Consider the following 25,318-nt stretch of genomic DNA (forward strand, 5'->3'; position numbering starts at 1 on the left):
CCCCTAAGGTAGCGGCCTTTTCACAAGCACGAGTTCTAGCGTGGGCTAAGTATTATGATGGTCTCCCGCGTTGGGCCGTAGCTACAAATGGCTTTGTGGGTCTTTCTGAAAACTACAAGTTGTGGATGAGCTCCGATGATAAAGCTGTGAGGACCGAGGCTCGAAATGGGGAGCCGGTTGAGCTTTTGATACCTCGTATTCGTGTTAAGTATGAGGGTCCTGATTCTGCCAAACCTCGTACCTATGGTATTAAGACTGTGAAAGCTCGTCCTGATCGAAAGCGAAAGGAAGTTCCTCCCCGTTCCAGTTTCAGGACTAAAAAGATGCCTAACATGAAGGGGTCTGCTGTTTTTAAAAGAAATGCAAGTTCTCGCGGAGATCGTCGCCGGAACAATGTATGGGTTAGGAAGGCTCAGCCGCCTGTAGAAATAGTGGCTAGTCTAGTTGATGATAATAATCTTTCTCCCACCATTGTCTGTGCCCTTGAGGCTTAGCGGGCTATAACTGAGAATGTTTCTGAAGCCTTGGCATCTTTGGAAGTTAGTGTCCAGAAGCCGGTTCTTATGGAGATTGATATTGGGGCAGTGCAGAAGACTGTGGGGGTGGATCCTGCGAACATTGCCCTCTACAAGACTTTATTTGATGATCCGGAAGAACTAGAGTTGTGTAGTTCTTGCTAGGGTGTAGGTGCCCTTTATTTATTTCAGTTGTGTTTGTTTTTTCATTCCTTAGCACTTTGTTTTCCTTCTTATTATTTTTCAATAAAGGCGTATTTTATTTTTTCATTTTCATTTTTTGTTTCTCCTTCTTTTTATATTTTTACACGTCTAACACTTTTTGCACAATTTATGTATGTTTGTTTTTTGATTGGACCGAATCCTTGGTAAGGATTGCCTACGTATCTTGTCAGAATCAGGTCGCGCGTAGTTCTGGCTAGAATAAGTTCTAGGATGCCAGATTTTAATAGATATGCCCTGAGGTGGTAGCATATTACTTAATCGGTCAAATGAGTGAAGTATTATCATTATTTTCGTCTGCCGTTTTTTGTTTGCCTTAAGTCGCGTGAAAAAATGAAATTCGACTACTTTTTGTATGGCTATATTTTTCGGTGAGCCTATTTGGATACGTGCTGTACCCCCCAAGTGTTCGTTATTTTTCCGTTATGTGCGGATAAAATGACGAGCACTTTTAAAAAAAAAATTTAGGCAGGCAGAGAGTTTCAACGCCCAGGCTGGGGCGTCAAAGATTTCGGCGCCCAGCCCTGGGCGCTGAAAATGATTTCTGGCGGTCGTTTTTGACGCTTTGCTTCACGTGTTCTTGATTTATTTCTTTTTTCTTTTTTTTAGTGCTTTGATTTTGCTCGTATTTAAAATCAATTTTGAGGCTATTTTGGAGACTTTTTTTACTGTTAGCGTGAGATGCATTTTTGTCTGGATTAATTTTTTCTATCCGTGACACGAAACGGTTTTAAAAATGGAGTTAGGGTGTGGAAGATATGAAGATCTTTGTGTAGGCTTTTGAGGTGGGTTGAGGTGCGCGTTGTTAGTGAAGGGTATGATGGAAATATGTTTTATGAATCTGTTTTTTGGTAACATTTGCATTGTTTTGGATTTTGATTTCCTTTGATTTCTTTGGGTTGCATGCATGGATTGACTCTTGTGATAACACTGGTTGACGTTTTAGGTTTTTTGGGGATATGAATGGGATGGTGCGGTTTATTTTGTGGGTTTCGGGAACTGGTTCCCATGGCACTATTTCAAGACCGAATGGGCCTCGTTTGTTGGGCCTTAGAGTGGGCCGCCTCTTTATTTTTGTGTTTTGCAAGTACATTTGTTGTTTATTTAGTGTTAGAATAAAATTTTAGGAGAAATATTACGCCTTTATTAATTTGAAAAGTAAGGAAAACACACTGAAACAAACTTGACCTATATTCTAAGGGGTCTTAGGACCATCTAAAGTCTTTATTATTTTTCTACCAATCTAAAGAACTACTAGGCGCTTTTTACTACGGTGCTCTATGTGGCTCAAGCCTTGGGTTTAGTCTCGTAAAACTTTGGTCCTTCACCGGTACTCATCTTGAATTCTATTCCTTTTGCATTGACCCACTGATATGTCTTCACCCATCCGTTCTCGATCTCTTCTAGTGTTGATGCAGGAGCGATTAACCGGGTTGGATCGAAACCTTCATCTTGTAAAGCTAGGGTAGTCGTCAAAGTCTCGTCCTCCATAGGCCTCGATTCGTTAAACAATGTCCATAGAGCCTGGTCGTCCAATATTTCAGTTGTTTTAGTCTTGGTGAGGTGGGGTGCCTCATCCAAGGTGTGGCAGTCATGGAAGATTTCAAATCCTGGTTTTAGCAAGCCATCCTGAACGAAGGGTTCGGGGAAATCACAGCATGGGTGTCCTTCTCCTTCCCGAACGAACATCCCGTTAAGGGTTCTTTGATATGGGGGAAGGAGGGTGGTTTGTTTGGCCTTGTTAAGGCGTAGCCTAGACAGGCGGTCAGCAATATCTTCCTCCGTTGGTTCATAGCCTAAGCCAAAGGGAGTAGATTTGTTGGGTAAAGGATGGAATGTGCATTCCTTTTTCCTTATGCCCAATGGAGTTCCAGGGAAATAACCTTGAGCTAACAGCATTCTAGGGATAACTCGGGATGCATGCGGGTCTAGGAATGCTAGATCATAATCTTCGATGAACTGGATTGTTTCTTCCATTTGAAACCCGTAAAGGTCGTCTGCAGTTTCGGCCGTTCCAATCATAGTACAACTAACGTCGAGAGGAGGGGCGCGGATTTCTAGTATTACCCCGTTATGGTTAAGTTTAACCATTTGGTGCAAGGTAGAAGCCACACCTCCTAAGTCATGGAGCCAAGGTCGCCCCAAGAGGAGGTTGAAAGTGGGCTTGATGTCAATTATTTGAAACTCCGTGGTGCGTGCCACGGGCCCGGTTTGTATGGTGAGGTTGATTTTTCCCAACACAGGCCTTCGGGAGTTATCATAAGCTCGTACTCCTTGCGTGGAGGTTTGGAAATCATCATTTCCTAGCCCCAAGCAATGGGCGGTTCGCAATAGGCAAACATTGACCGCCGAACCGTTATCTACGAGCGCTAGGGGGATGTTTTGTCCTTTGCATCCAACCACTAGATAAAGGGCTTTGTTGTGAGCACTCCCCTCTTTGGGCAAGTCTTTGTCAGTGAAAACTATGGCCTTTTCTCCGGCATCTCTCGTGACATGGCTAACCAGTGAGTCAGGTGTGATATCTGTAGGTACTGAGATGAGGTCGAGTGAGCGAATAAACTTTTCGCGATGTTCCTTTGAAGTACACATGAGATCCCAGATGGTAATTTCGGCTTTGGTTCTTTTTAGTTGTTTCAAGAGAGGATTTTCAATGACTTTCGCGACGGTGGTGTGCCGTCCATTCTCAGGAGTTTGCCTAACTGGGATATCGTCCATAGTAGGTGGGTGAATATCCGGTTGGTATATCCTTCCGGATCGGGTGAGGTTGTCGACCTCGGGCTCCTGAGGGGTGGTGTCAATGAGAGCATACCCGGGCCAAGTTTCAGTAAAGAGGTCCTGGCCCGACACTTGAGATAGGTAAATATCTTCAACATCATCATTCCACACACCGCACACTTCTCTCTCGATTCGATCCATAGGGACCACAGCGGGTGGTGCACCTTGGGGCGTAATGTACACCGTAGGGTCGAAGTTCTCATTTTCTGGTTGGTCGAGAGAGATGTGACAAGAGCCGAGTGGGCTCTTGTTGTTGTTGGGTTTGCCAACGTTAGGGAGAGGTATCACTTCATCCTCTATCATGTCCTGGATCGTATGTTTTAGATTCCAGCAGTTTTCGGTGTCATGCCCATTTCCTTGATGGAATTTGCAGTAAGTACCTTCGACCCAATATTTGTTCTTGACAGGAGGGTCACGGGTGGGGCCTATAGGTCTCAACTTTCCTTGATTGGTTAGTCTTTCAAAGGCTTGTACCAAAGTCGACCCGAGTGGGGCAAACTTTCGGTCTCGGACCCATCTTCCAGGACTTCTTCGGGCGGGAGTCTCCTCTACGGCATGGACTTCTTGGGCTTGGGATGTGTTGCCCCTGTTGTAGGTATTGCTTTTGTATGCGGGTTTACTTTGTATTGTTTTTGCGAGATCATCCTCGATCTTTATTCCCACATCATAAACTCTTTTGAAAGTGTCATGTCCCAGGTACCTAAGGTGCTGTCTGCAGGCCGGGTCCAGGTTGTCAATGAATTTTTGGACCAATTCTGTTTCGGGAGGCCTATTGATTAGCTGGGCCGCCTGATCCCTCCATCTAGCAAAGTAGGTTGTGAAACCCTCATTTTTCTTTTGGAAGAGAACTTCCAGCTCGCGCATGGTGACTTGAAAATCCATGTTCGACGAGTTTTGCTTGATGAAGACATTGACAAAGTCTTCCCAAGTGGGGAAGAGCTTAGGGTCCTGGTGATAGTACCATTTGAGCGGCACAGGTTCCAAGGCCAAAGGAAAGGCAGGTAAATACATGGACTTGTCCACGCCTTTCAAGTTCATGGCATTCACAAAGATCAATAGATGATCACAGGGATTATCCGTGGCTTTAAACTTTGGTAAGTCCGATGAACTAAACTTTTCTGGTAGTTTGCCAGGAAAAGGTTCAGGATCGAGGGAGAAGTACTTGCTCCCCATGGTTTGCTGTGGGACCATTTTTTCAATTCTCTTCTCGTTATCGAGGTCGTTTTTGGCTTGCGCAGCCACTAAGGCTTCGTTTTCCATTTTCAGTTGGCCCATGAGTTGGGTCATTTGAGCCATCTGCTCTTGCAATTCTTCGATGGACATGTTTGAGGGTGCGAATCGAGGTTGGGGAAGCGGAGATCCTTGAAATGAGGGATGACAGACGGAGCTTGGAGTCACTAAACCTGGTGTTGGCGATGTATCTTCGAGGCGCACTAACCGTTGATTTCCTGATCGGCACCAAGTGGCAGAACCAGTCCTATGCATAAGATAAGCTAAAGTTTAGGTCCGAAAGTTTCAAGTATTACTTAGTCTAGACTTCGACTCTCTCTATTGGTTTTTCACTCTTTATTTTGTTGGTACACTTGAAACTTCAATCTTATTTTGAAATGATCCTAGTTTAAGGACGTGATTGCAAACAACCCTAAACATTATTGGATCTTGAAACTTGAACTTGAAATTTGAAAAATGGAGTCTTGAATCTCAAAGATTAAACCTTTAAACATTAGAAAGGTGTCATCTTTGATTACTCCATGTTTTGAAGATGATTCTAGTTCAATGAAGTGATTACAAACAACTTTGAACATCATTGAATCTTGAAAGTTTGTATTTTTGTATCACATAAAGTTTGGATTTTGTAAGAAATGTATGATTGTTGTAAGTGACACTTTTAGATTAAAAATGCCAACTAACTAATCAATTTTGAAAGAGAAAATCAAAGAAACATGATTGATTAGGGGTGGGATTCGGAATTACCTAGTTAGGTTTAGGCAAGAATTCCTTTTAGAGCTCCCAATTGCTTAGAACTTGAAAATTGTATATAATTTTGGAGGATTTTTGTATTTTTGATTTGAGTGGAAATTTTTTTATTACGACGTTGTGTTTTTATTTTTCCTCCCCATAATGCTCAGAATTAGGGGTATAAATAGGATAAGCTGTTGCTAAACGCCAGCTCACGCCTGCGTCCAGCGCAGCTGCCAGCGCCAGTCGCTGCTGACGTGGCGCAGAAGCCGCCAAACAAGGACGAAAGATTTCGTCCTTGTTTTGGCTTGTAATGGTGTACCTTCGTACGAATTATACGAAGTTGGCACGTAGTGTTTTCTTGATGATTAAGGCTTAGTTTGCGTTTAAAAACAAGCTGTTTCGGGTTTTTGAATTCGGTTTTACGGGACGAGGCTCGGCTTGCTCGGTTTTGTGGGTCGGTGCCCGAATTTGAATGGCTTAGTGTCATTTCGACTGGAAAAGGCATTGTAAAACCAATGGGATAGTCTATTGGGTGAGATTTTACTTGTATTTTGAAATTAATTTTTGGAATTTGTATTTTGTACCGAGTTCTAGAATGGGAACGACCTCGGGGATTGGATTTTGGCTATTGGATTTTGGAAATGTTCTTAGCAATTGGGACTTCCGCACTGAGTTGCTCCAACCGCCTAATAAGGATAATGGTATCATCATTATCCCAATGGGGAGACACAAATTAGGTGTCTACAGAAGCCCTCACTTTGACTGAGCGTTCGGTTAGGAAAGCGCAAGTCAAAGTTTTCGACATGGGACGGAGAACGGTCAAGATGTTCTGCAATCAAGACCATTCTTTGTACGCCGGTACCTGCACAAAACAGGCGTTAGAAAAAAGGATAGAGTCTACCTCCGCTCGGTTGGCATCGAAAATTTTGAATTTTGAACGCTTGAATTTTGAATTTGGAATACCCGGAATTGATCCGTTGGGGATGTGCTTCACTGGGGATAAGATCTTTTTATTGGCCCTTAAGATTTTGAAATTTCGGCTGACTTTCCTGGAGCTTGGGTCCGTTGGGAGTCGAACGCCTAAATTTTTGTATTATTTGGCCTTTGTATTCTTGAAAGCTCATCTGTTTGTATTTGGAGATACAGGTATATACCCGTATTTTCTGAGGATAGCATGATTCGATGTTTGATGCCTGGTGCAGAAAACCGTAGCAGCAAAGGGCGTGCAATCAACACGGAGGATCGTGCACTGAAGATTCCTGCGCATGCAGCAGGTCAGCGTTGGGCGCTGAGCTCGGTGTTCGGCGCGGGGTTGTGCTATAAAAGCACCCCTTGGCGTGCCATTTTGAAGAGCAACCACTTCTTCTCTTGCTTTCTTTTCTCTCAAAGGTCGAACACTCTTCCCTTGATATTGTTCTTGCCTTGTCCAAGTAAGTATTTCATGTTTTGCTTATGAAATAATCTCTAGGACAGCATGTAGCTTTGATTTTTTTGCACTTTGAAATGATGATTGCATGATATTAGGCTTCTTGAATCTTGTAGAAAATTGTTTGATAGCCACTTGAACTTGAACAGTTGGAACTTGTAGATTTGAATTTTTGAATTCTTGAAAATTTTCTTGAACTTGTATAACTGCATCGGCATAGATAGCCTAGGAGTTGGTGTAGAACTTGTATACCTGCTTCGGCATGGATAGCCTAGGCGTTGGTGTAGAGCTTGTATACCTGCTTCGGCATGGATAGCCTAGGCGTTGGTGTAGAGGTCCCTGGCTGAGTCTGTACTGCCACTGGGGATTTTTTTGAATTTTGACTTTTGTACGGGCTAGTATAGGATAGCCCCCAGTTTAGAATCTTGATATTTCGTATTTTGCATGATTTAGTATGCCTCGTCACACTCGGAGAAATCTTGCCGAGCGTTAGGTGGTTCGAGCTGCCATGGAGGATGCTTCGAATGATGAAGCACCTGCAACAAACGTGCCAGAGGGGGCATGGTTCCCCGAAGAGTGCCCGCCTTTGTTGGCACTGGCTGGAGTCCTTCCGATCTAGTGTTCCGACCGGAGTTTCATTTGTCTCAGCGGCCTCGCGCTGGTTTGGTAAGTCTTGTACTGTGCTTTGTCTTTTGAACTTGTATAGGTTTTGAACTGATCGTCTCATCTATAGGCTGACGGAGATCCATTGCGCACTTTTTAGTCCTTGGCGGACCTTCACAAAGACTTTTCGGCCGTCTGTGCTGACGAGGAGGCCATGGAGATCTGGTTGTAGACGGGCCTGGTCGATTTCTGGCGTGCCATGGGAGATACCCAGAGGAGAACGGGGATCAAACCCCGGTTACAGGCCTTGCTGGAGCGGTGGTGGGATACCACCAACACCTTTCACATGTCATGGAGGGAGATCATTATCACCCCTCTTGAGTTTGCTATGATCACGGGTCTTCCTTTCTCTGAGAGGAACGTGACTTTTGATTCTGAGTTGAAGTGGCACTCGAATGGTGTCAGGGGCTTGCTTGGCCCTGTTGTTGACTTGGCAGATGATGCCACCCACACTTCTGTGACAGTGGTCATGGCTGCGATCCGCAGCGCGGACATTTCTGCGGAGCAGAGGGTTCGACTCTTCCTCTTGGCTCTGGTGAGTAGAGTGATGGCCCCGAGTGTGAGGGGGTCGAAAAAGCACGAGGCTAATGCGTGACCTCGTCCCTCGTGGGCGTGACGTCGTCAGATGAAGTGTAGTTGGATTTCTTGTGAGTTTACACCCAATCGACTAGTAATATAGGAGTCGCCATTCAGTTTTTAACGACAATGAGAAAAACTGACAAAACCCGGTTATTGTGACATAAAGGGAGTGCAATTATGTTCGACCACGACGGCCATAGGTTCCCTTGTGATCCCTGGTGTGGGGATCGCTCAACGTACACCCCCAGGGCAGAGATTGAGAGTTCGGGGGACTGTAGCTACCGAGAGGAGTGCTCATCGATAATACTCCAGAGGCATGTTATCCTTACTAGCTCAGCATAAATAATTGAAGGGACATGCGTTAAACTATTAAACTATTCTGAATTGATTTTAGCAATATGCAACACATAATACTAAATCGATCGTGATTATCTTGTTTAGATTGATTTAAGGTACCTAGCATGATAATTCAATTGTCCAAGGTATTATCTTATTAGGCGTGATAGATCAATCAAGTTAATAGTTTGACAATTTTATAAGAGGGTGATGAAAGCGATTAAATCACATGAGGGACACATTACAACGCACCATTGAGAGGTGCCTTGTGGTTCTCAGAAAACTAACCACTTGGCTTTGCTGTTTCTCCTTTTATTTAACGAATCTCGGGTTTCTAAGAAATGTTCCAGTATTTAGGCTTAATTCATCAAGCTACAAGGGGCAGGATGCGTTCTATTCGACTTTTGGGTCGATTGCGACAGAACGCTGGATCAATTTCGCAGCGTGAGGCTTAGGCTTAAGGCTAGAGTCAATACTCAGATTATGGAATTGTGTCTTCCTTTCACGTCGGTTTTGAGGCTGTATTTATAGGAAAAAGGAGGTGTGGAAAGATAGATTTTAAGATATGAATCCAAAAAGAATCCGGAGATAAAACGACCCTAGGCATTTTCAGCGCCCAAGGCTGGGCGCCAAAGATTTCAGCGCCCAGGGCTGGGCGTTGAAAATGTGATCTGGGCCGAGTTCTTTGTCAGATTTGGACTCTTAGAACACGGAGCTTTTGAGATTTATCCGAGTCTTTGTGTGCGTATTAAGTTATGACGGAATGCGTCTGGGCCCGTTACGAACTCTAGGTTCGTTAGGAATTTAATTAATACGTAACTCTTATTTTCGAATTATACCAGGAATGCAAATTCTATCTCTTTTAGGATTTATGTTGGAGTGCAACACCTAATTCTGACAGGTTTCTAACTTTATGACTTGCCACTTTTAACAACTACCTTTTAGAGCAGTTACTATTCTTAGCAGGTTTCTATAAATAGTAGCTTTTGCTGAAATAAAAAGGGTGATTGAGATTCGTTATTTTATAGGAGATGCGTTGCCAAGTGGATATTTACGTTCTCATCATCGAACCTTCCCTTTCGGGAATGGGGACAAAAGTAGGTGTCTACAGTTAGCCCCCACTTTGACTAAGTCTTGAGATGAGACGATGGTCAAAGTACTAGACGGAGTGCGTCATACAAGCCATGGTGTATGTGACCTGTTTTGCGAGGGTCTCACGAGCCCCCGAGTGATAACATTTGACTTAAGGGTCATCACTTGAAGTGTTAACACATTCCTCACGTGTCATTGGAATTTGTTAACTGATAGTATAGAAAGTCCCTCACTTTGTCATTGGAAGTATCTAAAGATGTTTTCGAAATCAAAGCTATAAAGTGTAACTAGGCCTGGCCAAGCCCAATTACGAGGTAAAACGTTTTTAAAGACTCTCATTTTCAGGGTTAGCTAAACGAGAAAACCCCCTTGTTTTTATAGGACATAAAACGAAGGAAAATCCAGCACATCGTTCTTTTTTGGAAAAACGGAAAACCAATCCTTTGATTTTTGAAAAAGGGAAACCATCCTTTGATTTTTGGAAAAGGGAAACCATCCTTTGATTTTTGGAAAAGGGAAACCATCCTTTGATTTTTGGAAAAGGGAAACCATCTTTTGATTTTTGGAAAAAGATAAACCATCTTTTGATTTTTGGAAAAAGATAAACCATCCTTTGATTTTTGGAAAGAGATAAACCATCCTTTGATTTTTGGAAAAAGATAAACCATCCTTTGATTTTTGGAAAAAGGAAACCATCTTTTGATTTTTGGAAAAAGATAAACCATCCTTTGATTTTTGGAAAAGGGAAACCATCTTTTGATTTTTGGAAAAAGATAAACCAGGAAAAGTTATCGCTGCAGCGACTAAGGACCTGCGCGGTTAGTGGCGCAGACCCCGCCCGCTGAAGGTGGGCGAGCCTGTCCGCTGAGGGTGGACACCCCGTCCGATAGAAGTGGACGAATCTGTTATGATGTTTTGAAAATAAGGACCTACGCGGTTTGTGACGTAGACCCCGCCGGCTGAAGATGGCGAGCCTGTTTTTGTTTTTTGAAGGATTTATTTTCTTTTCATTTTCGAAAACTGAGGACCTGCGCGGTTAGTGACGCAGACCCCGCCGGCTGAAGATGGCGAGCCTGGATTCGTCTTTTTGATTTGGGACTCGCGTGCCGCGATCTTTCCCGATTGAGGTGGGCAAGTCCCTATTTCATTTGTTCTTGTGATTTCTTTTGAGAATTTCTTTTTATCCATTCTTGTAAGAGCGAATTTTTTCGAGGGATGCTCGGATTTAGTTGCAACCTGAATGTGGGTTGACAACGTGCTTAGACGGACCATTGTCTTGTGGTCATCATCTTTCATGGTTTTGAGCTAGTCTTTACGGCTCAATTTTGCCACTACCTGGGCCCTTGATTAGGGGACTATGTATAAGTATCAACGGCGACCTTTGTCTTGAGGTCGTAATCCGGTTTTATCTTTTGAGATTAGCCAAACACGGGACTTCGTACATCGTAGTCTGGGAATATTGTTTTCACTTTGCATACTCTCTTTTGAAATATATATTTAATTCGATCCCCCAAGCACTCGTGCTTGACGGTCATTTCTTGTCAAAGAGGTCCCTTGGGGATGCGCATTTTGTAATGTCCTTGATCGTGTTTGGGATCGTGCTCGTAAGTGCGAGCGATCTTTGTAGTGGTGTGCTATTCTTAACAAAGTCGTGAGGTGCGACTTTCAGTAAGGAAATCGGCAATTTTCTAGTCGAATGGATACGGCAGGGCCCTATAGGAGTCAGGGCTTCTTTTGGGCCTAGGCTGATTTTCGGCGCCCAGGCCTGGGCGTTAGAAATAATTCACGCCCAAGTGGGGCGTTGAAAATATTGTTTGGGCTGGTCTTTTGATGACATAGTTTGCCTCTTGTTCGTTCGTTTATTTCACTTGGAAATTCTACGTATTCTCTTCTTTTTTGTTTTTCTTTATTTTTGGAACGTAGAATTTTATTAGAGATCACAATGAGTTGAGTGATCGTGCTTATTTCTCGAGAAGCCGTAGCCGATTGGTGGACTACGGTGTTTGTCGCTTTGGGGCGATTATTTTAAGGCGTCCAGTTATTGCAATAGTTGGGCGAGTCTCTATGGCCCGAGGAACACACCTTGAGGCGTAAGACTTTGACCGCGTATATATTTTTTATTTTGCTACGGTCGTTTCGTAGCTTGGAGCCCCCAAGTATGCATGTTGGGATGCTTCTTTTTGGCGTACGATTTTTGTAGGTTCTTTCGAGAAAGATGCCCTGGGGTCCCGCTCGTGTAGGTGCGAGTTATCCCTTCCGTGGTAGGTAATATTTTGCTACCTTTAATCCTTAATGTAGAAGTCGTGTGGCTTGCATTTTGAATTTGGGCGATAAGTAGTCTTTGCCTCATACTCTTGGTCGTGCCCGCATTAGTGCAATATGCCTTACTTTTTTTTAGACTTGTACCGTGGGATGGTTGAACTTATGGTGCGACGTAGGCTTGTGTGGCCTAACAGCGTGTCTTAGAACATTCCTCCAGGTGTTGGGATATCATTATTATTTTTTGCATTGGAGTACTTCATCACGCCTCGTGCAGGTACTCGAACAAGTGTAGCACCTTCTACGTGGGTGTGCACGGCTTATTACTTCGTTCGATGCGAGGATTCATAGATGTTTTTTTTTATCCTTGATTTTTCTTTCGCTTTTGCTTTGGAACGACGTAGACTGTGTAACGGGCGCTTGTAAGACGAGCGTTATGTGCAGTAGTTTGATCGGAGTTTTGGTGACTCGCGATTTTCAATTACCCTTGTTAGTGGGGTGACTTTATATATTCTAAGTAGCGCTTAGAATTTGGGAGGGGTTGTAGCCATCCTAAGGTCCGTTTTACACGACCAAACCTTAGGATTGTGCCCCTATGACGTGTGTATAGCATTAGCGTCGAGAATTTGCGATAAAATCATCATTTCGAGCATTTTTAGAGTGTTTTTCTCAAGCCCCCACTTGTAGCTACGGGATTGGCTTGGTGCTATAATGCTTGGCATACGTTTTTATGCATTCATGGTGACATGGATCATGAATAGTTTGAACCAGACTCGTTTAGTGCGAGGTACGTTCGAGTAGTGATTTGCTACTTCTCTTGTAAATGCCGTAATGTGCGACATTGCCATGGTCAAGGTAGTCACATGTCGAAGTATGCCTTGACCAAAATCTAGATGGCTTTCTTTACCCATAATCATATTTAGAAATCTTTTTGAGTCACTTGCAACATCGAGATAAGTGCATACTTAGCTTAAACCAACGACACTTTATTATGTTCGAAGAAGTCTTTGAAAATTATTTGAAATTCGAGTCCTACTGTGTATAATTCGAGTCCTACTTGAAATTAGTTGACTTATAGAAGGGTTCGTACAGGATTACATGAGTGAATCAAAATATTGTTACGATTTTCGGAATGCTGTCTAAGGATTTGCTGGAAGCCAGGGTGCAGGCGTCAAGATATTACTTGTGCCCGTGTGGCACATGCTTTAGGCTTTTAGGGCCATCATTTCCAGAATTGCGGGAATATAAACCGCTATCGAATTGACTTAGATTTACTTGGTGTATGTCTGCACAAAAGGTCAAGGTATACTTAGTTCTTTCCCTTAGCTCTTTCATCTCAATTTTTAGCCCCCAGATGCTATTATGTCTTCTCACTAATGATGCTTTCAGATTTCGATTTTAGATGCCCGTGTCATATGTCTGAGTAGGGTGAGCCTTGGTTAAGTGCCAAGTCCTATTGACAATGTCTGATTTTTTTCAAAGGGGATTCGCAAGCATTTGAATTACAATGAACGGGTGCCTTGAGTTCGAAGGAACGATGGGGCGATGCCGTAGAACAATCCTGTTTATTGCAAGCTTACTGCCTTTACTACTTGTTGGCGATTATGACTGTGTCTAGTGGTGAAAGAAGGTCTTTAAGTGAGTTACTTTGCTTTAGGGAGGGTCAAGTCGAGTACTTTAGAGGTCATGGACGCTCGCGCTAGCCCCCATTCAATTGAGGCAGAGCGGTTTTTTGAGTATTGGCTAAGTGCCTAGGGGTGTGAGTTCAATAAGGGACTCTATTTTTTATTCTCGTTATTCTATTGGCTTTAACATTTTTGCAAATTGGTTGGACCGAATCATGGATTTCCTACGTATCCGCCTTAAATAGATTTAAATTAGAATCAGATCTTGCGTAGTTCTTAGTCAGAAAATGGTTTCATAGAATGCCGATTTTAAAGAAGTACGTTCGAGTGGAATCATAATGTTTGAAATAGGGTGAAATAAGTGTACGAAAATTTTGGAGCGCGCGTATTTTATATGATCTTCTACCCCCAAGTGTTCGTTATTCTTCCGCATGTATATAGGAAAATGTACGAACACTTTTAGGAACTGGGAGTTGAAAAGTGATAAGCAAGAACAGCGCCCAGGGCTAGGCGTTATTATTTTTGGCGCCCAGGTCTGGGCGTTGAAAACGTGTTCTGGGCTGCCTTTTTGCGCTGCTCCTTTTCGTTTTGTGCCAAATATTTGCGAATCTTTTTTGTGCGCTAAATGCTTCTTTTTCTTTTTAGACGAACTTTAAAGGCGCTTTGCAAAGTTTCTTTTTCTTATTATTATTATTATTTTTTTTACGTTAAGCGTAGATATACTTTCAATACTCCAGAGGCAGGTTATCCTTACTAGCTCAGCATAAATAATTGAAGGGACATGCGTTAAACTATTAAACTATTCTGAATTGATTTTAGCAATATGCAACACATAATACTAAATCGATCGTGATTATCTTGTTTAGATTGATTTAAGGTACCTAGCATGATAATTCAATTGTCCAAGGTATTATCTTATTAGGTGTGATAGATCAATCAAGTTAATAGTTTGACAATTTTATAAGAGGGTGATGAAAGCGATTAAATCACATGAGGGACACATTACAACGCACCCTTGAGAGGTGCATTGTGGTTCTCAGAAAACTAACCACTTGGCTTTGCTGTTTCTCCTTTTATTTAACGAATCTCGGGTTTTTAAGCAATGTTCCAGTATTTAGGCTTAATTCATCAAGCTACAAGGGGCAGGATGCGTTCTGTTCGACTTTTGGGTCGATTGCTACAGAACGCTGGATCAATTTCGCAGCGTGAGGCTTAGGCTTAAGGCTAGAGTCAATACTCAGATTATGGAATTGTGTCTTCCTTTCACGTCGGTTTTGAGGCTGTATTTATAGGAAAAAGGGGGTGTGGAAAGATAGATTTTAAGATACCAATCCAAAAAGAATCCGGAGATAAAACGGCCCTGGGCATTTTCAGCGCCCAGGGTTGGGCGCCAAAGATTTCAGCGCCCAGGGCTGGGCGTTGAAAATGTGATATGGGCCGAGTTCTTTGTCAGATTTGGACTCCTAGAACACGGAGCTTTTGAGATTTATCCGAGTCTTTGTGTGCGTATTAACTTATGACAAAATGCGTCTTGGCCCGTTACGAACTCTGGGTTCGTTAGGAATTTAATTAATACGTAACTCTTATTTTCGAATTATACCAGGAATACAAATTCTATCTCTTTTAGGATTTATGTTGGAGTGCAACACCTAATTCTGACAGGTTTCTATCTTTATGACTTGCCACTTTTAACAACTACCTTTTACGGCAGTTACTATTCTTAGCAGGTTTCTATAAATAGTAGCTTTGGCTAAAATGAAAAGGGTGATTGAGATTCGTTATTTTATAGAAGATGCGTTGCCAAGTGGAGATTTACGTTCTCATCATCGAAACTTCCCTTTCGGGAATGGGGACAAAAGTAGGTGTCTACACCGAGCAGGAACAGTCGGGTGCACATTGGCTTCCTGACAGCTTTGCAGGATTTGAGGGATGTTTCGAGCCTCAACTGGGGTGGTCTGGCATACTTCGACCTTTTGTATGAGATGAAGTGGACCTCTCGGACTGCGCCGGAGAGCGAGCCAAGTATTGCGGCCTTGTGGAGTGTGCTAGAGGTATTCGAGACTCCTTGTACTTTGTATTTTGTACTTGTATGTTTGTATCTTGAACTTGGTTGATGCTTTGTTTGCTTTTGAAAGATTTGGATGTACGAGCACTTCCCGACTTTGGCGCCGGTTCGTACTAGGGATGCGGCTTATCCGTATGCTGCCTCTTGGATAGGAGCGGTGTGCAGCAGGGTGCCTCGGGCGGCCTCCCGCAGAGCTTTGTGGGTTTTACCTGTTGATAAGGTAGACATTTGTACTGTTTTACCCTTTTGTATTTGTACTTGTATAGTTGTCTGAGTTGTCTTCTCTGTAGGTGATTTGGCATCCCTTTGCTGGTGCGCCTATACCCGTTTCGGCTACTCGTGCCCTCTTCTTGTCTTGCCGGCGGGTCTTGCTCCCGAGGGTATATCGCTATATGTGGTACTTGGGGGATCGAGTGTCCCTTCAGCACAGTGGGGGGGGGGGGGGGGGGGGGGGGGGTAGGCTTGTCCCTAAGGACCCACCGGGAGTCCATGTTAGCGCCAGACGATGAACTCGCCCAACTCTATTTGAATGCTAGGGGCGATGCTGTTTGTCTCCCTTGGGAGCACTTTGTAGATAGGAGGGGCCATTATGAGGACCTTTTGAAGAGGCTTGCTCCACCTGTACGTTTCGTACTGCCGGTGAGCTCTTGAATTTTGTATTCTTGTATTCTTGTATTCTTGTATTCTTGTACTCTTGTATTCTTGTATAATTGAATCAACGTATGAATGCTTGTAGGAGGAGGAGGTCGACCCCAAGGACATTCCCTATGCTGATAGGGTCATCCGCTATGAGAACTCGGATGGGGAGCAGGTGGAGGTGACCGTCCTTATAGCTTCTCCTCCGCACTGGAGGTCGTATGATGCTGTACATGAGCATTATGCAGTTGTGAGTACTGTTGTATTTGTTTGAAACTAATTGTAATCTTGTATCAGGAAATTGATCTTGAACCTTTTATGTAGGCGCCTCGGGTGAGAGTGCGTCGCTGGATGCTTCTGATTGATTCTCTGAAGAGGCATTATGCCAAGCTGACCCAGAAGCTTTCTGGCCGGGACTGAGAGGTGCTTTCCTTGACTGTGAAATTTTGTACTCTAGAAATTCGAACATGGATGTCTGATTCCTGAATTTTGTACTTTTGTATAGGAGCGTCGTCGAGGTCGCAGAGGTTCTGTTGACAGGGAGCCCCAGGTGGAGATTTCGAGAGGGCAGGAAGAGCCGAGCTTAGATCTGGGACAGGGGTCCGGTGCTGGTACTTATCAGAGGCATTCTGATGCTGATAGGGGAGGTGTCCCCTTTGTATATGCCGATCCTACCAGGCATTCTTTTGGGGGTGCGAGCAGTTCGAGGCCTTTTGTACCTCCTCCCGGCTATTACTTCGGAGGAAGCGGCTCTCAGCCTTGGGGTGTAGATGCTTGGGCTTACTGGCAGGATATGGAGAGGATGCGTCAGGCCCAGATGTTTGGGGCACCGCGCCAGTTCATGGCGATGCCACCGCCTTATCAATACCCTTCCCCTCAGCAGGGAGTTTATCATTCTCCCGGTACTCTTCGTATTTCGGAGCAGGAGCCTGGTACCCCTGGGGCACAGCTGGATCGAGATCTGGAGCTTTATAGGAGCCGACAAAGGGGCAAGGAGCCTGTGGTTGACATTATGGCTGGTGATGACTCGGACTGACCCTGCGTGGTAGCGAGTTCCAGTTTGTCTTGGTTGGATTTTTGTATAGATTGTATTTGTATGGATTTCAAATTTGAACTTTGTATGGCTTTGAATTTTGTAAGATTTGGAATTTTTGGATCTTGTATGGCTGAATATTGGTTTTAGTATGATTTGAAAATTGAATTTTGTATGTGTTGTGTGTTCTTTTGAAATTTGTAGCTATATGTATGCATGCAAAAAAGAAAAAATTTGCCCATTTTTTCGGGTGTACATACCCATTATAAGCCCCCACTTTGACTGAGGTTTTTTGGTTAGGAAAAGTGCAAGTCAAAGTATATTCAACTTTTGCTGATGCATATGCAGACTCGACTTAGGACGCCGATCTAGGACTAGAATGTTTGAATTTTTATCAGATTGACTCGAAATCGGCCCGAGGCGCTGACTCGGACTGCCTAAAATTGCGCGGTTTGCGGCTTTGGAATCTTGAATAATTGAGGCTGTACTCTGCTGTCAGAAACATTAAAGAGTGCGTACTTGGAATCATAAAGGGGATGGTGGCCTCGTCCTTTGTTGCAGGCACCTGCGCTTGGCGCAGGTCACGACGCCTGGCGCCGGTCTACTATCATAAGTGCCGGTTTTTTATAAATAGGGAGCTTTTCGGACCATATTTTGCATCAATCCATCCCTGCTTTTCTTTGTATATATCGGTTCCTCACGAAAAGAAAGAAAATGGCTATGTCTTTTGAAAATACCTTGAACTCTTGGCTTGGTTCGTTAGGAAAATTAGAGAAAAGAGAGCTCGATGGCATGCATCTTGGGGTGCTCGCCTCCTTCCGGTTTGTAAAGCTTGATGTGCACTTCATTCTTGCTGCTTTGGAGGCTTGGGATCCGAATCATCATGTCTTTGCTTTGGAAATAATGAGGTATGTCCCCTCCCCGAAGAGTTTAGTGTTATACTGGGGTGGCCCATTATGCCGGAGCCATGCATGCGTAGTGTTGAAGAACACTTTTTCTTGGGTTTTGAAAGATATTTGGGCTTGAAGCCCCACTTTTGAGTGCTGTTGTATATGGAAGAGGGGTGGATTTGTCCCTCCTTGTCGCCTATTTTGCTGGGCTTGGTGTCCCCAAGGCTTTCCGCTTGAGGGCCTTGAGTTTTTGTATCTTTGCTCGCTTCCTCTTTTCGAAACAGGGGTTTGGCAATGGTGATGCCTCCCTAATAGAGTTTTTAGAGCAGTTTGCTAGTGGCCGGGACCTAATGTCGCTTGTGATTGGCGAAACATTGTTGGGCCTTGATATGTTGAAGTCGGACCCCTCTTCTTTGCCGTCGGGAAGTCCGGTATCACTCCAAGTAAGGATCTGGAGCTTTCTTATGTATTGAAATTGTACTTGTATTTTGAATTTTGAATTTTGAAATGTTTTTTTTTGTATACTCCCCAAGGTCTGGCTTATGGAGAGGCTCATGCTGGTGGCACCACCGGAGAACTGGAATGCTACAATAGAAAGGGGTTCACTGTGCGGCGCATGGTGTATGGCCGCCTTTCATTGGATGAGTGGCGCTGCGCACTCTCTGGTGTTGAATCTTGTATAAGGTGGGTAGTTCCTTGGTGGGGAATTGCTGCTATGAGACATGCCCTGGGTTCTACTGCTTTGAGGGTGCCAAGCCTCACAATGTTGGTCTTCTACTCGCCTGCTAGAGTGATGAGACAGTATGGTTTGAAACAAGAAATTTCGGATTGTGCTGAAGAGAACCCGAAACCTGTTGCGCTAAATGCAAATTGACTTGTAGTTTGGAGGCGGTACTGGGTCGCCAAACCATTCTTGAGTATTCAATACCCACCTGAGCCAGTTACTCTGTCTGCGGGTTACGTTGTATGGATGAACGGCCCAAGCCAGAGGGACATTCTTTTCTCTGGACCAGCTAGAGTCCGAGGTTCTAGAGCTAGACGCGCTGTATCAACTGAGGAAAGTGACGGGAGTGTGGCCCATCCGGTGCTTGACCTATCTAAGTCCAAAGGACGTTCGTCATCCTCCCGTCTTGGAAAACTAGCAAGTTCCCTCTCTCGCCGCTTGGGAAAAGGGAAGATTGATGATTGATTGCAGGAAGAGCCAGGGGATAGTACTCAAGGTGCCAAGACTCAAGAGCATAGTCGCCCGACCCTAGATCCACTAGTGAAAAAAGGCTTATTTGCATCCCCGCATTTGCCACGCCATTCTGAACATGCGAAGCAAATAACAAATTTTAGCATAAAATTTAGTCATTTGCGTCGCAGATTTATAATTCTGCGTGGCAAATGACTCTAGGAGCACCCTAGAGTCATTTGCCATGCAGAATTATAAATCTGCGACGCAAATTACTCAATTAAGTGCATCGCAGATTTATAATTCTGCGTGGCAAATGACTCTAGGGTGCTCCTAGAGTCATTTGCCACGCATAATTATAAATCTGCGATGCACTGGTTGCAAAACGAATATTAATTCATTTGCAAAACGAATATTAATTCATTCTGACTTAGGTTATTGCTCGACAAATTAACACTGCGCCCTAGCTCCCCAACGAAACCACCACCAACACCAACACTAGCTTCTTTGTTCTCACCGGCGGCACTACCGTCGTTGCTTCGCCGCCTTCCATCGTTGCCGCGCCGGCGTTCCTTGGCTGATTCAAGTACTGCGCGCGAACTATTCACTGCTTCCCCTCACTGCTGCGCGCTTCACTGCTTCCCCTCACTGCTCCGTTTTTAGAGCCGCCGCCAACGCCGCCGCCCACGCCGCCACCCACTCAGCCGCACTCGTTCATTGTCGTCTCTCCCCTCTTAGGTATTGAATAGTTTTGATATTTATTGAATTTTAATTGTGTATTTTAATTTTAATTGTGGACATTATAATTGAATTTTAATTATGCATTATAATCGAATTTTAATGGTTGATATTATTTGTTGAATTTTAATTGGGTACATTTTAGGATTTAGGTTTTGTTGAATTTTAGTTGTAGGTTTTGTTGAATTTTAGTTGAATTATATTTTAATTGGGTGCATTTTAGGAAAACACCATCTTATGTTGATTTTACTGGAAATCAGTGCTTTGTTGGTGATGCTGCCAAGAATCAAAGTGATAGAAACCCTGCAAACACCATCTTTGGTTTGTTTTTCTTACTCTTCTCCGACTTCAGCTTCATTTGAGATGCTATTGGTTTCCCAATTATGCTGGTTTTATAGTCTTCTGCCACAATGTCATGAATCATGATCTTATAGTTTTGCACTGTTTGGTAGAAATACCTTCTCATTCACTCACACTACTAGCCTCTTGCCTTACAACATACATTAGAGTGAATGTGGTGGACAAACATAAGATGAATTGCTGTTGTTGTGAAAAGAATCATGATATTAGTTGCCTCACATTACGAATACACGAATATTGTCTACTATGTTTTTCATTTGATTGTAACATGTCTCGTGAACTTGTACAAATTACTAATACATGAATGTTGTCTACAGTTTTTTACTTTTTAGCTAGTAACAGGCCTAATGAACTTGTATATATTTTTATCTCACAAAGTACCAATTCTCCTTTTAGGTAGTATCAGTGTATCCACCTTCCTAAATAATCAGCCGTGCTCACTGACATTTACACTGACATTTAATCTGAATGTCATGGTTTCCAAACAGAGAAGAAAGCTATTCTTCCTTCTTCATTTGATAACTTATTCAAACTCTGATTAGGTTCTTACTCTACACTTTTGATTGTAAATAGGATATGAGGAAGAGAAATGGAAATACTTTTTAATTAGGAGAAACATACCCATTCTCATGCTTTTTCTTCCCCCCTTCCCTGTTTTCTTTTGAACCCCATGTGCAATAAGGATCTGATCTTGATGATCATATTGTGGAATAAGCCTATGTTTCTTTGTGTTATCTTATTCTTTGTGTTTGTTCATATCAACAAAATTACAGATGCAAAGAAGCTTCTAGGAAAGAGATTTAGTGATGTAACAGTTCTGATATGAGCTGTACAGATCAGTGCACAAAACTGATCAGAACTGACCAGTTCTGTGCACTGATCTGCACAGTTCTGATCTGAGCTGTGCAAATCAGTGCACAGAACTGGTCAGTTCTGATCAGTTCTGTGCATTGATCTGCACAGTTCTGATCTAAGTTGTGCAGATCAGTGCACAGAACTGATCAGAACTGATCAGAACTGTGCACTGATCTGCACAGAACTGATCTGAGCTGTGCAGATGAGTGCACAGAACTGATCAGAACTGACCAGTTCTGTGCACTGATATGCACAGCTCAGATCAGTTCTGTGCAGATCATTGCACAGAACTGGTCAGTTCTGATCAGTTATGTGCATTGATCTGCACAGTTCTGATCAGTTCTGTGCAGATCAGTGCATAGTTAAATGACTTAGAACGACCAAATTAGCCTTAAATGTGAAATAATAGATTGTAAAGAGCCTTAGAAAGTTGTAAATATGCATATTAAACGTGTAATAAGTTTGAAAACATTCATTAGGTTTTTTAGTTCAAAGTTGGGTTCGAAAACGTCATTTTTGCCTAAAAATGTCCTTGAACGACCCAATTACCCTTAAATGTGAAATAATAGATTGTAAAGAGCCTTAGAAAGTTGTAAATATGCATATTAAACGTGTAACAAGTTTGAAAACATTCCTTAGGTTCTTTAGTTCAAAGTTGGGTTCGAAAACGTCATATTTGCCTAAAAATGTCCTAGAACGACCCAATTAGCCTTAAATGTGAAATAATAGATTGTAAAGAGCCTTAGAAAGTTGTAAATATGCATATTAAACGTGTAATAAGTTTGAAAACATTCCTTAGGTTCCTTAGTTCAAAGTTGGGTTCGAAAACTTCATTTTTGCCTAAAAATGACTTAGAACGACCAAATTAGCCTTAAATTTGAAATAATAGATTGTAAAGAGCCTTAGAAAGTTGTAAATATGCATATTAAAGGTGTAATAAGTTTGAAAACATTCCTTAAGTTCTTTAGTTCAAAGTTGGGTTCGAAAACGTCATATTTGCCTAAAAATGTCCTAGAACGACCCAATTACCCTTAAATGTGAAATAATAGATTGTACAGAGCCTTAGAAAGTTGTAAATATGCATATTAAACGTGTAATAAGTTTGAAAACATTCCTTAGGTTCTTTAGTTCAAAGTTGGGTTCGAAAACTTCATTTTTGCCAAAAAATTACTTAAAACGACCAAATTAGCCTTAAATGTCAAATAATAGATTGTAAAGAGCCTTAAAAAGTTGTAAATATGCATATTAAAGGTGTAATAAGTTTGAAAACATTCCTTAGGTTCTTTAGTTCAAAGTTGGGTTCGAAAACGTCATATTTGCCTAAAAATGTCCTAAAACGACCCAATTAGCCTTAAATGTGAAATAATAGATTGTAAAGAGTCTTAGAAAGTTGTAAATATGCATATTAAACGTGTAATAAGTTTGAAAACATTCCTTAGGTTCTTTAGTTCAAAGTTGGGTTCGAAAACTTCATTTTTGCCTAAAAATGACTTAGAACGACCAAATTAGCCTTAAATGTGAAATAATAGATTGTAAAGAGCCTTAGAAAGTTGTAAATATGCATATTAAACGTGTAATAAGTTTGAAAACATTCCTTAGGTTCTTTAGTTCAAAGTTGGGTTCGAAAACGTCATTTTTGCCTAAAATGTCCTAGAACGACCCAATTACCCTTAAATGTGAAATAATAGATTGTAAAGAGCCTTAGAAAGTTGTAAATATGCATATTAAACGTGTAATAAGTTTGAAAACATTCCTTAGGTTCTTTAGTTCAAAGTTGGGTTCGAAAACGTCATATTTGCCTAAAAATGTCCTAGAACGACCCAATTAGCCTTAAATGTGAAATAATAGATTGTAAAGAGCCTTAGAAAGTTGTAAATATGCATATTATTTATCTAAGAATCAAGTTTTTCAAAATTATAACATACAATGTGATAGAAATTTTACTTGTGTTATTTATTTTAATGCATGTAGTGTGCTCAACAACCGGGATCACTAGAATGTGGCTACCACGTCATGCGTTTTATGTACGACATAATAATGAATCATGGTAATAGTCAAGATCTTACTAAGGTATGTTCTCATAAACTACGTACTTTATATAATAAATTGAAGTACACAAAACTATTATATTGATCGATCGTTGATAAATTGAATTATTTACACTTTTTTAGGATTTTTCAAGAACATTGCCTTATTCACCGGAGGAGATTAATGAGGTGAAAGATTTTTGGGCAGATTACTTCATGAACAATGTCGACTTTTAGCTTAATTTGTAATATGAACTCGATCTCTAGCTAGATACCTTTGTTGTAGTAATTTTATGTTTGTTTTGTAACATGTTGGTTGATCTATGACGAATTTAATTGCCTTTTATTGGGAACGTTAATTACGTTGTAAACTATTGTGACAGGTATTATTTATATATGTATTCCCGGTATTGGGAAGCGTCTACTTTCAAAGACGATCATGTCGGAATTTCCAATAAAATATTAAAAAACCAATTTAAAAAAAAAACAAAAAATAAGTCATTTGCCACGCACGTTAGCTTAATGTGCGAGGCAAATGACTTAATTTTTTGGCGCTCAAATTGTCATTTGCGTCGCACATTAAGCTATTGTGCGTGGCAAATGACTTTTTTTTTCGGCGCCTGAAAGTCATTTGCCACGCACTTTAAGCTAATGTGCGTGGCAAATGACTTTTCAACATGGTGCCTGAAAAGTCATTTGCCACGCACATTTGCTTAATGTGCGACGCAAATAAGGGTCATTTGCATCGAGATCTTTTGCCACGCACAATGTGCGATGCAAATGTGCTTAAAAGTGCGATGCAAATGGCCCTTTTTCCACTAGTGATCTTTGTAGGCTAATGGTGTTTGAAGTTGTATTAAAAGGAATTGTGTTTAAGTATGTGTTTAGAAAATGTGTTTAGGAAGTGTATTTAGTGGAAGTGAAAAGGTTTAGGAAGTGTGTTTAGGAAGTGTATTTAACATAGTCGATCGAGGTTTGTCAGAGATCGGAATTCTGTTCCGTCGACATCTGTTAATTCGACTGCTCCCCCGAAGAGGATTTTCTTGACAATGTATGGTCCTGCCCAGTTGGGTTTGAATTTTCCCCTTGGGTCCATGACGCTTTTGCGAAGGGCTTTCAGGACAAGCTCGCCTTCCTTGATGTTTCGGGTTCTGACCCTCTTGTTGAAATGTCTGGCCACCCTGCGCTGATAGACTTGTACGTGGTGAGCGGCCTGAAGCCGATGCTTATCAAGCATGATTAGCTCATCATACCTTGCTTGTACCCATGCAGCTTTTGGGATTTTTCTTTCGAGGACTATCCTTAGAGAAGGTATGTCCAGCTCGATAGGTTGTACTGCCTCCATTCCATAGACTAATGAGAATGGGGTTGCACCAGTTGAAGTGCGAATTGAAGTTCGATACCCCCATAATGCGAAGTGCAGCTTTTGGGGCCAGTCTTTGTAATTGGTTGTCATTTTCATGATGCTGGTTTTGACATTCTTCTTGGCTGCTTCGACTGCCCCATTTGTTTGCGGGTGGTAAGGCGAAGAACGATGATGCTGAATTTCCCTGAGCATGGGTCCATTGGGATTGTTTTATTGAAGATTCTACGGTATCCCCTTTTGAAGTTTGAACTATTGAAGCTTGTAGATGTTTTTAGAACTTGAACCTTTGGAGTTTGTAACTTGAATTTTATACTTTGGAATTGTAGATGCCTTGCTTGGCACAACCTTGCTCGGTTAAAGATTATAGAACTTGAATTTTGAATCCTGTACTTGTTGAATGGGCCTTCACATTCTTCTTGGAAATGAGTTCCCTGATCACTGATGAACTTGTGAGGAACACCGTATATGCATATAATATTTTCTTGAATGAACTGGGACACTTGCTGGAACCCAATACCTTGAAAGATCTGGATACTTGGACTCTTGACTAAACCCGACGTCTAGCTGCTTAGAGACTTCTTCTTGAATTTGGAGGGAAACGTCCGGTTTCATGCGAGGGAGTTTCTGCTTGATGGGTTTTGAACCTGGAATGAGGGGAATTGTATGCTGACCGATGCTTGGATCAACCCCTGGCATATCATGATAGGATCATGCGAAGAC

At 42.2% G+C, this 25,318-nt stretch overlaps 1 long non-coding RNA gene across 1 annotated transcript; it reads left to right on the forward strand.

The window, feature by feature from the left end:
* Positions 1-20,848: 20,848 nt before the first annotated feature.
* Positions 20,849-23,504, forward strand: LOC130460725 (uncharacterized). The gene is made up of 3 exons (XR_008920812.1): positions 20,849-20,892; positions 23,177-23,275; positions 23,377-23,504. It is a non-coding gene; the product is annotated as an uncharacterized lncRNA (long non-coding RNA).
* The last annotated feature ends 1,814 nt before the right edge of the window (positions 23,505-25,318 follow it).

This window comes from Spinacia oleracea, chromosome 5 (assembly GCF_020520425.1).
Source record: "Spinacia oleracea cultivar Varoflay chromosome 5, BTI_SOV_V1, whole genome shotgun sequence".
Lineage (NCBI taxonomy): Eukaryota > Viridiplantae > Streptophyta > Magnoliopsida > Caryophyllales > Amaranthaceae > Spinacia > Spinacia oleracea.